The sequence below is a fragment of the Mixophyes fleayi genome, chromosome 4, assembly GCF_038048845.1.
Source record: "Mixophyes fleayi isolate aMixFle1 chromosome 4, aMixFle1.hap1, whole genome shotgun sequence".
NCBI classification, from domain to species: domain Eukaryota; kingdom Metazoa; phylum Chordata; class Amphibia; order Anura; family Limnodynastidae; genus Mixophyes; species Mixophyes fleayi.
This window is the reverse complement of record NC_134405.1, coordinates 20674018-20686137: the sequence shown is the minus strand read 5'-3', so window position 1 is coordinate 20686137 and position 12120 is coordinate 20674018. Positions and strand designations below refer to the sequence as shown.

At 42.1% G+C, this 12120-nt stretch overlaps 1 protein-coding gene across 2 annotated transcripts in view; it reads right to left on the bottom strand.

Moving 5' to 3' along the window:
• The window catches only part of LOC142151109 (protein mono-ADP-ribosyltransferase TIPARP-like), a 34532-nt gene extending 22710 nt beyond the window's left edge, over positions 1–11822 (bottom strand). Inside the window, exon 1 of one of the 2 annotated variants that reach the window (XM_075206440.1) lies at positions 11730–11822. The gene's annotated coding sequence lies outside the window, so the exon portion shown is untranslated. Of the gene's footprint in view, positions 1–10639; positions 10929–11729 lie in introns of those variants that run through there. The other variant, XM_075206439.1, reaches the window with a different exon arrangement.
• Between the last annotated feature and the right edge of the window lie 298 nt (positions 11823–12120).

Here is a 12120-nt window from a genome sequence, read left to right as displayed (position 1 = left end):
CCTATTCTACACACAAAACAGATTGTCTTCCTCTCCATCTATGCATATTGGCAATGCAGCCATCGTCTTTGAATGTATATTACACCCTACACTTATAGTTAAATATGTAAAGAAATGGAAAAAGCCAGTTTGGTTTCTGTCTCTCAAGGCCCCCCTCCACTTGTATAAAATACCAAAAAATTCAGCCATTATAGACTGTACAATATTAATTGACATGGAGAAAGCCAGTTTGGTTTCTGTCTCTCTAGGCCCCCCTCCACTTCATCATCATCATCATCATCATTTATTTATATAGCGCCAACATATTACGTAGCGCTTTACAATTGGGGACAAACGTAATAAACTAATAAACAAACTGGGTAAAACAGACAAAGAGGTGAGAAGGCCCTGCTCGCAAGCTTACAATCTATGGGACAATGGGAGATTGACACATGAGGTTAAGTATACATTTTGCATCTTGGCCCAGCCAGACTGCAAAGGTAGGGTGACTCATAAGCTAAATGATCCTGTCACACAACAATGTTGGTCCGGGGGTAGTTGTCTTGTGTGAAATTGTGTAACAGGCTAAAGGTAGTGAGGTTAAGATGGTGGTTGAGGAATATTATAAGCTTGTCTGAATAGGTAGGTTTTCAGAGAACGCTTGAAAGTTTGTAGAACAGAGGAGAGTCTTATTGTGCGAGGGAGAGAGTTCCATAGAGTGGGTGCAGCCCGAAAAAAGTCCTGTAACCGGGAATGGGAGGATGTAATGAGGGTGGATGAGAGACGCAGATCTTTTGCAGAACGGAGTTGCCGAGTTGGGAGATATTTTGAGACAAGAGAGGAGATGTATGTTGGTGCAGCTTTGTTGATGGCCTTGTAGGTTAGTAAAAGTATTTTATATTGGATTCGGTAGAAGACAGGCAGCCAGTGTAGAGACATACAGAGTGATTCAACAGAGGAATAGCTATTTGCAAGGAAAATCAGTCTTGCCGAAGCATGCAAAATAGATTTTAGGGGTTTGAGTCTGTTTTTGGGAAGACCAGTAAGGAGGGAATTGCAATAGTCAATGCGGGAGATGATTAGTGCATGAATTAAGGTTTTAGCAGTGTCTTGTGTGAGATATGTGCGGATTCTGGAAATGTTCTTTAGATGTATGTAACATGATTTAGATATAGAGTCAATGTGGGGAACAAAGGATAGGCGTGAATCAAGGATTACACCTAGGCAGCGAGCTTGTGGGGTGGGATTTATGGTCATGTTATCAACAGAGATAGAAATGTCAGGTATGCTCTTGTTGGCGGGTGGGAATATTATTAACTCTGTTTTAGAAAGATTAAGTTTGAGTTGACGAGAGGACATCCAAGATGAAATGGCAGAAAGACAGTCAGTTACACGGGACAACACAGATGTCGAGATATCAGGAGAGGATAGATAGATTTGGGTATCATCCGCATAGAGATGATACTGAAAGCCAAAGGAACTTATTAGATTTCCAAGAGAAGCGGTATAGATAGAGAACAGCAGAGGACCTAGCACCGAGCCTTGTGGTACTCCAACTGATAGGGGAAGCGGAGCAGATGTGGCTCCAGAGAAATTAACAGTGAAAGAGCGATTAGAGAGGTAAGATGAGAACCAGGATAGAACTGTGTCTTGAAGACCTAGGGATTGCAGCGTTTGTATGAGAAGAGAGTGGTCAACGGTGTCAAATGCACTAAAAAATTCAGCCATTATAGACTGTACAATATTAATTGACATGGAGAAAGACAGTTTGGGGTCACTCTGTCTCTCTAGGCCCCCTCCACTTGTATAAAATACCAAAAAATTCAGCCATTATAGACTGTACAATATTAATTGACATGGAAAAAGCCAGTTTGGTTTCTGTCTCTCTAGGCCCCCCTCCACTTGTATAAAATACCCAAAAATTCAGCCATTATAGACTGTACAATATTATGAAAAATGGACAAAGCCAGTTTAGGGTCACTCTGTCTATGACACCCTACCCTTAAGGATAAATTGCCCTAACAGCAGCCTTTCAAGATGGTATGTGATATGGAAATGCCACAAGTCCCTTTCCTCTTTGGGGGTAGATTGCACCCTACACTTACATAGAAAGTTTTAAAAAGATGTTATCGGCATCATCTTCAGCTTAATCCTCACCCTCATCAGTGTGTACGTCATCATCACAGACTATCAATTCATCGCCGCTTGAATCCGCCATTAGAGAACAATCAGTGCTTGGATGTCTTGGATGGTGAAGGCCTTCCTCGTGGAAGATGTAGTTCATTTTTATAAACATCATTTTCTCCACATTTTTGGGAAGTAACCTTCTACGGCGATCACTGACTAAGTTCCCTGCTGTGGTGAACACTCGTTCAGAGTACACACTGGAGGGTGGGCAGCTTAGGTATTGCAAAGCAAGTTTGTACATGGGTTTCCAAATGGCCTGCTTTTCTTCCCAGTAAGGAAAGGGACTGTCTGACATTTCCATATCAACTACCTCTTGAAAGTAATCCTCCACCATCCTTTGCATGTTTATACTCATATTGGATGGAGTTATGGGCAAAGTGACACATTTTTTTGAAAAATCCTTCAAACCAGCCCAGATGTTAAATTGTTCTGGTCTGCCCCCTGTGTCTTCCCTGCTTCTTTTTTGGAAATTTAATTTTTTACGAGCAACAGCTTGAGAAAGTGAAGGAGGACACGTCGTCAAGCCGAGGCCCAGTTCAGCGGCCAACTTGCTGAGCAATAGCTCCTTGCAAAAGTTCACATCTCGCTCATTTACAAGTAAAGACTCAATGTAGGTTTTAAACCTTGGATCAAGCACAGTGGCCAAAACATACTGATCCGAGTTCAAGATCTTAATAACTCGAGGATCATTGTGAAGCGAATAAAGTACTTGATCGACAAGGCCAACATACTTTGCTGAATTGCTTGCTTTCAGCTCCTCCTTCATTTTCTCAAGCTGCTTTTCCAATAGTCTAATTAAAGGAATGACTTGGCTCAAACTAGCAGAGTCTGCACTGACCTCACATGTCACAACTTCAAATGGTTTCAGCACCTTGCACAGCACTGAAAGGATTCCCCACTGTGCAAGAGTGAAATACATCCCCCCTCCTTTCCCAATGTCATGACTTGTGCAATATGCTTGGATGGCTTTGCGCTGTTCCTCCATCCTCTGAAGCATGTACAGGGTGGAATTCCACCGAGTTACCACCTCTTGCTTAAGTTGGTGGCAGGGCAAGTTAAACTGCTCTTGGAGCTGCTGTAATCTCCTACATGCTGTGGCTGAATGCCTGAAATGGCCTGAAATTTTACGGGCCACCGAAAGCATCTCCTGCAGCTCACGGTTATTTCGTAGGAAGCTCTGCACCACCAAGTTGATGGTGTGAGCAAAACAGGGAATATGTTGGAAATCACCCAGCTGTAGTGCTCGCACTATATTGTTGGCGTTATCTGAAATGACATACCCTGGGGAGAGTCCGAGTGGTATAAGCCATGCATCAATCACATCTCTCAGTTTGCGTAACAAATTGTCAGCCGTATGCCTGTTAGTGAAGCCGGTGATACAAAGAGTGGCCTGCCTGTGACAAATGTTACGTAGTGGTGTACATGCTGCTGCTGTTCCTGCTGGTGAAGGTGAATGACCAACCCAGTGGGCTGCCACAGTCATATAGTCTTTGGTTTGGCCACTTCCACTTGTCCACATATCTGTGGTTAAGTGAACAGTGGGCAGATTGGCATTTTTCAGCGCAATCTCTACATTTTTACACACTTTTTGGTATAGTTGTGGAATAGCTTTACGGGAGAAATGGTGTCGCGATGGAATTCTGTAACGCGGACACAAAACCTCAATTAACTGTGAAAAACCAGCTGCGTTTATTGTGGAGATTGGACGCAGATCTAACACTAACATTGCAGCCATGGCGTCTGTGATTCGCTTGGCGACTGGGTGACTGCTGTCATATTTGCTTCCCCTCGCAAATGATTGTTTCACAGTTAATTGCTGAAATGTAGGACTGCTCATTTTATTAACCTGCCTCTGGGATGACGATTCACCCCCAGCAGCAGCAACAGCAGCAGCAGGACTAACGCTTTCTTCAGAGGAATCAATAATAGTGCCGGAGTCATCCAGCCTTAAGTGGGATGCCGGGCTAACTCCGAGCGCTACTGAGGATATTGATGAGGATGGTGTGGTGGGTGTATTTTGTAGCCGTCGGTATGTCGGTGAGCGGAGGGTCTTAGCTGATGAGGGAGTGCTTGTATTCTTTTGGGAAGAACTTTCAGCTTTTCCCAACACTTTGCCATGAACTCTCGTTAAATGGCGTAACATAGACGAGGTTCCAAGGTGGTTAAGGTCCCTCCCTCGACTGACTGTGGCTTCACGTACACTACAAATGGCTATACAATTGTTGTCTGGATTTGGGTAGAAATAATTCCACACATAAGAAGTGGATTTTTTTGTTTTATGCCCAGGCATGACAATGGCCTTTTTCTTGTCACGTGCCAGAACTGCTGCCACTGGTGCAGGACTTACACAAACAACCTCATCCTCATCAACATCCTCATTAGCGCCCTCGTCGCCTACACAAATCTCCCCCTCATCCTCTTCTAATTCCAAAGTGGCATCCTCAATTTGGGTATCACCGGCTACACTCGGGCTATTAAGGCACACATCAGCAGAATGCTCACGATTAGACATCCCACTGTTGGATGGACTCTCCACAGGGATTGTTGTCATTTGTGAATCAGAGCAAATATTCTCCTGTAATGCCTCACTGTTATCTTGCAGCTCGGCTTTGACGCGTAACAGTAGTTGTGCACCAATTGTAGGCTGGGTAACTTTTTGGGATCTGCCACTAATAGCCAAAGGTGAAGGCCTCATTCTCTCTTTGCCACTGCGTGTGTAGAATGGCAAGCTTGCAATTTTTTTTTTATCGTCACTTAACTTTTGCTCAGTTACACTTCTTTTTCGCTTCAATACAGTAAATTTTTTTTTGGTTTTTGTTTTTTGCACTAATTTGAAAACACTCTGTTGTTTGACATCGCCTTGGCCAGATGACGTACTGGGAACACTAACATCAGGACTGGTGACAGAACCTGGTTGCTCATTCAGATCATATGTGGACTGCTTTGAATCCATTCTGAGCGCAAACCACTGGGGAGTGCTAAAAATTATTTAGTAGATACTGCTGACAGAAATGACTTTTGACAACCAGAAATATTAATGCACAATTAGGGAGGACACCCCAAAAGCACTGAGGAGTGCTAAAAATTATTTAGCAGATACTGCTGACAGATATGACTTTTGACAGCCAGAAATATTAATGCACAATTAGGGAGGACACCCCAAAAGCACTGAGGAGTGCTAAAAATTATTTAGTAGATACTGCTGACAGATATGACTTTTGACAGCCAGAAATATTAATGCACAATTAGGGAGGACACCCCAAAAAAACAGAGGAGTGCTAAAAATTATTTAGTAGATACTGCTGACAGATATGACTTTTGACAGCCAGAAATATTAATGCACAATTAGGGAGGACACCCCAAAAGCACTGAGGTGTGCTAAAAATTATTTCGTAGATACTGCTGACAGAAATGACTTTTGACAGCCAGAAATATTAATGCACAATTAGGGAGGATACCCCAAAAGCACTGAGGAGTGCTAAAAATTATTTAGTAGATACTGCTGACAGATATGACTTTTGACAGCCAGAAATATTAATGCACAATTAGGGAGGACACCCCAAAAGCACTTAGGAGTGCTAAAAATTATTTAGTAGATACTGCTGACAGATATGACTTTTGACAGCCAGAAATATTAATGCACAATTAGGGAGGACACCCCAAAAGCACTGAGGTGTGCTAAAAATTATTTAGTAGATACTGCTGACAGATATGACTTTTGACAGCCAGAAATATTAATGCACAATTAGGGAGGACACCCCAAAAGCACTGAGGAGTGCTAAAAATTATTTAGTAGATACTGCTGACAGATATGACTTTTGACAGCCAGAAATATTAATGCACAATTAGGGAGGACACCCCAAATGCACTGAGGAGTGCTAAAAATTATTTAGTAGATACTGCTGACAGATATGACTTTTGACAGCCAGAAATATTAATGCACAATTAGGGAGGACACCCCAAAAGCACTGAGGAGTGCTAAAAATTATTTAGTAGATACTGCTGACAGATATGACTTTTGACAGCCAGAAATATTAATGCACAATTAGGGAGGACACCCCAAAAGCACTGAGGTGTGCTAAAAATTATTTAGTAGACACTGCTGACAGATATGACTTTCGACAGCCAGAAATATTAATGCACAATTAGGGAGGACACCCCAAAAGCACTGAGGAGTGCTAAAAATTATTTAGTAGATACTGCTGACAGATATGACTTTTGACAGCCAGAAATATTAATGCACAATTAGGGAGGACACCCCAAATGCACTGAGGAGTGCTAAAAATTATTTAGTAGATACTGCTGACAGATATGACTTTTGACAGCCAGAAATATTTATGCACAATTATGGGGGACACCCCAAAAGCGCTGGGGAGTGCCAAATATGAAGAAAAAATAATAAACCTCTATCCTCCTCTCTGCACTAGCGATTTTGGTTAGAGCAATTGCGAGAACAATATTGTATTCTCTGTCCCTGCTCTAATTAGCCTATGACTACACCCTGCTCTCTCCCTCTGTCAAATGGCGATGGATTGCTGTGGAGGCGTGTATTTATAAAGTTGAAGTATCGCGAGAACCGAGCCCCGAGATCCGACGACGTCACAATGACGTTCGGCCTCGATTTGGATTCGGAATGGGCGGGAGAGTACCGAGCTGCTCAGCTCGGTACTCGGATACCCAAAGTTCGGGTGGGTTCGGTTCTCGGAGAACCGGACCCGCCCATCTCTACTACACACATAATATACCAGCTATGTGCCCACACACTATATACTAGGCCTGTGTCTCCACACATAATATACCAGCTATGTGTCCACACACTATATACTAGGCCTGTGTCTCCACACATAATATACCAGCTATGTGCCCACACACTATATACTAGATCTGTGTCTCCACACATAATATACCAGCTATGTGCCCACACACAATATACTAGGCCTGTGTCTCCACACATAATATACCAGCTATGTGCCCATACACTATATACTAGATCTGTGTCTCCACACATAATATACCAGCTATGTGCCCACACACAATATACTAGGCCTGTGTCTCCACACATAATATACCAGCTATGTACCCACACACTATATACTAGGCCTGTGTCTCCACACATAATATACCAGCTATGTGCCCACACACTATATACTAGGCCTGTGTCTCCACACATAATATACCAGTTATGTGCCCACACACTATATACTAGATCTGTGTCTCCACACATAATATACCAGCTATGTGCCCACACACAATATACTAGGCCTGTGTCTACACACATAATACACCAGATATGTGCCCACACACAATATACTAGGCCTGTGTCTCCACACATAATATACCAGCTATGTACCCACACACAATATACTAGGCCTGTGTCTCCACACATAATATACCAGCTATGTGTCCACACACTATATACTAGGCCTGTGTCTCCACACATAATATACCAGCTATGTGCCCACACACTATATACTAGGCCTGTGTCTCCACACATAATATACCAGCTATGTGCCCACACACAATATACTAGGCCTGTGTCTCCACACATAATATACCAGCTATGTACCCACACACTATATACTAGGCCTGTGTCTCCACACATAATATACCAGCTATGTGTCCACACACTATATACTAGGCCTGTGTCTCCACACATAATATACCAGCTATGTGCCCACACACTATATACTAGATCTGTGTCTCCACACATAATATACCAGCTATGTGCCCACACACAATATACTAGGCCTGTGTCTCCACACATAATATACCAGCTATGTGCCCACACACTATATACTAGATCTGTGTCTCCACACATAATATACCAGCTATGTGCCCACACACTATATACCATACTTACCTACTTTCTTCAGCTCCCTTCCGGGAGCCAGCCAGTGGAGGGGGGCGTGAAGGGGCGGGGTGGCCGAAATCGCGTCATTTCGGACCCGCCCCCTGTGACGTCATGACGCAAATTGCGTCATTTGACAGCGGGGGCGGGGCCAAACGCCGCGATTCACCGGGAATCGCGGCGTTTGGGATCTAATTCTGCCCACTTCACTAGGAAGTGGGGCACTTCCTAGTGAAGTGGGCAGAATTCGGGAGATTGCCACACTCGCCCGGGAGTCCGGGAGACTCTCACAAAATGCGGGAGTCTCCCGGACATTCCGGGAGAGTTGGCAAGTATGCTATATACTAGGCCTGTGTCTCCACACATAATATACCAGCTATGTGCCCACACACTATATACTAGATCTGTGTCTACACACATAATATACCAGCTATGTGCCCACACACTATATACTAGGCCTGTGTCTACACACATAATATACCAGCTATGTGCCCACACACAATATACTAGGCCTGTGTCTCCACACATAATATACCAGCTATGTACCCACACACTATATACTAGGCCTGTGTCTCCACACATAATATACCAGCTATGTGCCCACACACAATATACTAGGCCTGTGTCTCCACACATAATATACCAGCTATGTGCCCACACACAATATACTAATACTGTGTCTCCACACATAATATACCAGCTATGTACCCACACACTATATACTAGGCCTGTGTCTCCACACATAATATACCAGCTATGTGCCCACACACAATATACTAGGCCTGTTTATCCACACATAATATACCAGCTATGTGCCCACACACAATATACTAGGTCTGTGTCTACACACATAATACACCAGATATGTGCCCATACACAATGTACTAGGTCTGTGTCTCCACACATAATATAGCAGCTATATGCCCACACACTATATACTAGGTCTGTGTTTCCACATATAATATACCAGCTATGTGCCCACACACAATATACTAGGCCTGTGTCTCCACACATAATATACCAGCTATGTGCCCACACACTATATACTAGGCCTGTTTATCCACACATAATATACCAACTATGTGCCCACACACAATATACTAGGCCTGTTTATCCACACATAATATACCAGCTATGTGCCCACACACAATATACCATGCTTGCCAACTCTCCCGGAACGTCCAGGAGACTCCCGCATTTTGCGTGAGTCTCCCGGACTCCCGAGAGAGTGAGGCAATCTCCCTGATCTGCCCAGAAGTGGGCAGAATACGGTTCAAACGCCGCGATTCACCGGGAATCGCGGTGTTTGGCCCCGCCCCCACTGTAAAATGACGCGATTTGCGTCATTAGGTAACGGGGGCAGGGCTAAAATTACACGATTTTCGGGGCCCCACCCCCTACACGCCTACCTCCTACTAGCAGCTCCCGGGAAAAAAAAATTAAATGTTGGCAAGTATGCAATATACTAGGTCTTAAAATTTTAATCTTGATGTAAAGGTAGTTTAAATTATTTTTAATTTCCTTAGAATCCATTTCCAAATCTCAGTTATTCATATAAAACGCATTAATTCTCTATTTAAAGCTGTGTTTGTTTCTTTTCTTTAAACACACTTTCTTTTTCATAATAGAGAAATAACTTAGATAACAGAAAATTCGCACTTACACATATAATTCACTTATTTCCTCTTAGAAACATCACCAATAATACTTAAATGTTTGTCTCTCTCTCTCTCTCTCTCTCTCTCTCTCTCTCTCTCTCTCTCTCTCTCTCTCTCGCTTACCCTCTTTATTTGGAAATTAATCAGTTTCTGCAACAGGCAAAGTTTATAAACCTTCTGCAAGATGTGTCTTTGTGTTCCCAGTAACTACCCCCAGCCACACCACACGGCAGAATTAACTGGCCGCCCTCATCCCTTCTTTATACTTATAGACTATGAATTCTGTGAAATGCGTGTTTACAAACAGAGTGCAGACATTGTATCACTGGAACTCTGAAATGGTTGTTCCTCCGCATAATTCAATTCACACGAAATGTGGCTCCAATTTTGCTTATTTCTACCTCAGAGAGAGATAACTCGGAGAGGTAACGTACTTGTAGGGTTTTTTAGAAAAGATACTGTATACCTCTTTCTACTTATGTACATAAATGTAATAAAACAAAGAAACAGCTACAAGTTTCTTTTTCACTGTCTTTGAACCCTTACACCCACCGTTTGCTTAAATTATCGTGCTCTAGTTTTTATCCATTTTCCTCTTTTTATCAATCTTTTTATTTTTTTATTTGCCTGTCCACCGTTTGCCTGATCCCTTTCTGATCACCCCCTTATTCCCTTCTGTGTCCCACCAATTGATACCCTTACCCTGCCTAATGATATAAACCTTATCTGCGCCACTTCCCCAAAACTGTCCTCCAATCCCTACTTTTCTATATTGCCAGGCTCTAGTATTGTCCCTGGTAACTTCTGAAATCGCATTAAGGCTCAACTACTAACCGTAGAGGTATACAGAAGCGCAACGCATTTCATTGACATTTGACGACATAATAAAAAACATTACAAAACCATTCAAACACTTTGAACTACCATTTATGCCTTAATCATGAGACTGAGGGACATTGGGACTGACCTTATTTCATGTGTCAAATTGCAGACAATCTTCAAAAGGAGTAACATTTTATACCCACGCAGTTACTGCCATCTTGTCACGATAAGCCGTGTGCACACCTGTATTAAAGGCACTGTGGGGGCCACAGTTTTGAAGCTCTATAAATGACTGAATAAACAGCATCCTCAGGAGCAACAGCATAATGTACTGCCCGCTGCTTCAAACACTAAACAACGAATCACTGTATACAGTATCAGACAATGTTCTGTGCAACACAACAAAGACTGAAAATAACAGGATGTTTCAGACTCTTTAAAACAAGAAAAGCATTTCTTCAATTCCTGTTTAACACTCGCCCTCCCCTTCACCTTTCAACCCAAGATTCCCAGAAATGTTTCGCAATGAGGAAGTAAAGAAGCGTCTGCAAGTATAACTATGACTCACCCAGTATGTGCTATATTTTCTCACTCACTTACTGGTGATAGTGTATATATAGATGGCAATAAATGACCCTCACAGAATATTTGGTAATTTCAGAGATTTAGATTAAAATTCAGTGAAGTTAGCATACAATGGGCAGACTGGACCATTCTTACTTGTTTCCAGATATTATGTTGTTGAGAGTGATTTTCCCTTTGGTGTTAGTAAGAAAATGAGATGTATAAGATAACCGTACAAAGATAGGATCATTAATAAGGTTAAACAATCTTACTAGCACAGTTACAACGTATACGAAAAGCAGCATTGAAAATTGCATGTTTGTACTACTTGCTGAATCTAAATACAGTGATATTTTTTCTATAAATGATATGTGACAACCTGCAGAAAATAACGTTACAAACAGAACTTCATGTCTTAGAAAACAGGAAAACAATGAGTGGAAAATGTGGGTATAGACGACGTACATTGAAAAATACCATAGACTGGGTCTTGTTCAGTGAACATAGCTGTATAATATGATCCACATGCTTTATAAGGAAAGTGCCACATAGATTGCGTCGTTTTCCAGTAAACAAAGATTTAAGGAACAAGAAAGTTGCTTTAAACAACCACAAGAGAAACTGTTGAATAATCGCAATAAAAAAAGAAATCTTAAGAAGTGAAAACTCACTTGTCGTGGACAGGAGCATGGAGATGCTGTGCTGAGGAGTACTTTATTTTGGTTTCCTTTCTCTTTCCTTTCTCTTTCAGCAGATTATGTAAATGATTCATAATTGACATATGATTCATGTTTTGATAGGGACTTTTTCTAAACTGCAGAGCAACACGTTTACAGGGCACCGGGAACTGGAATGGACATATTAGTAGAATGAGTGTGTGAATGAGTAGGTGGAATCACACTGTGATTACACAGAGTATTATTATTTGATTATGTTGTATTACTGTACAATGTACCAGAGACCTTTAGATAGACAATTATAATGGTGTTTGACATGAACTTGGACATCATTACAAACATTGAACACTGAGATATATCAAGTGTCACTACATGATACATCATA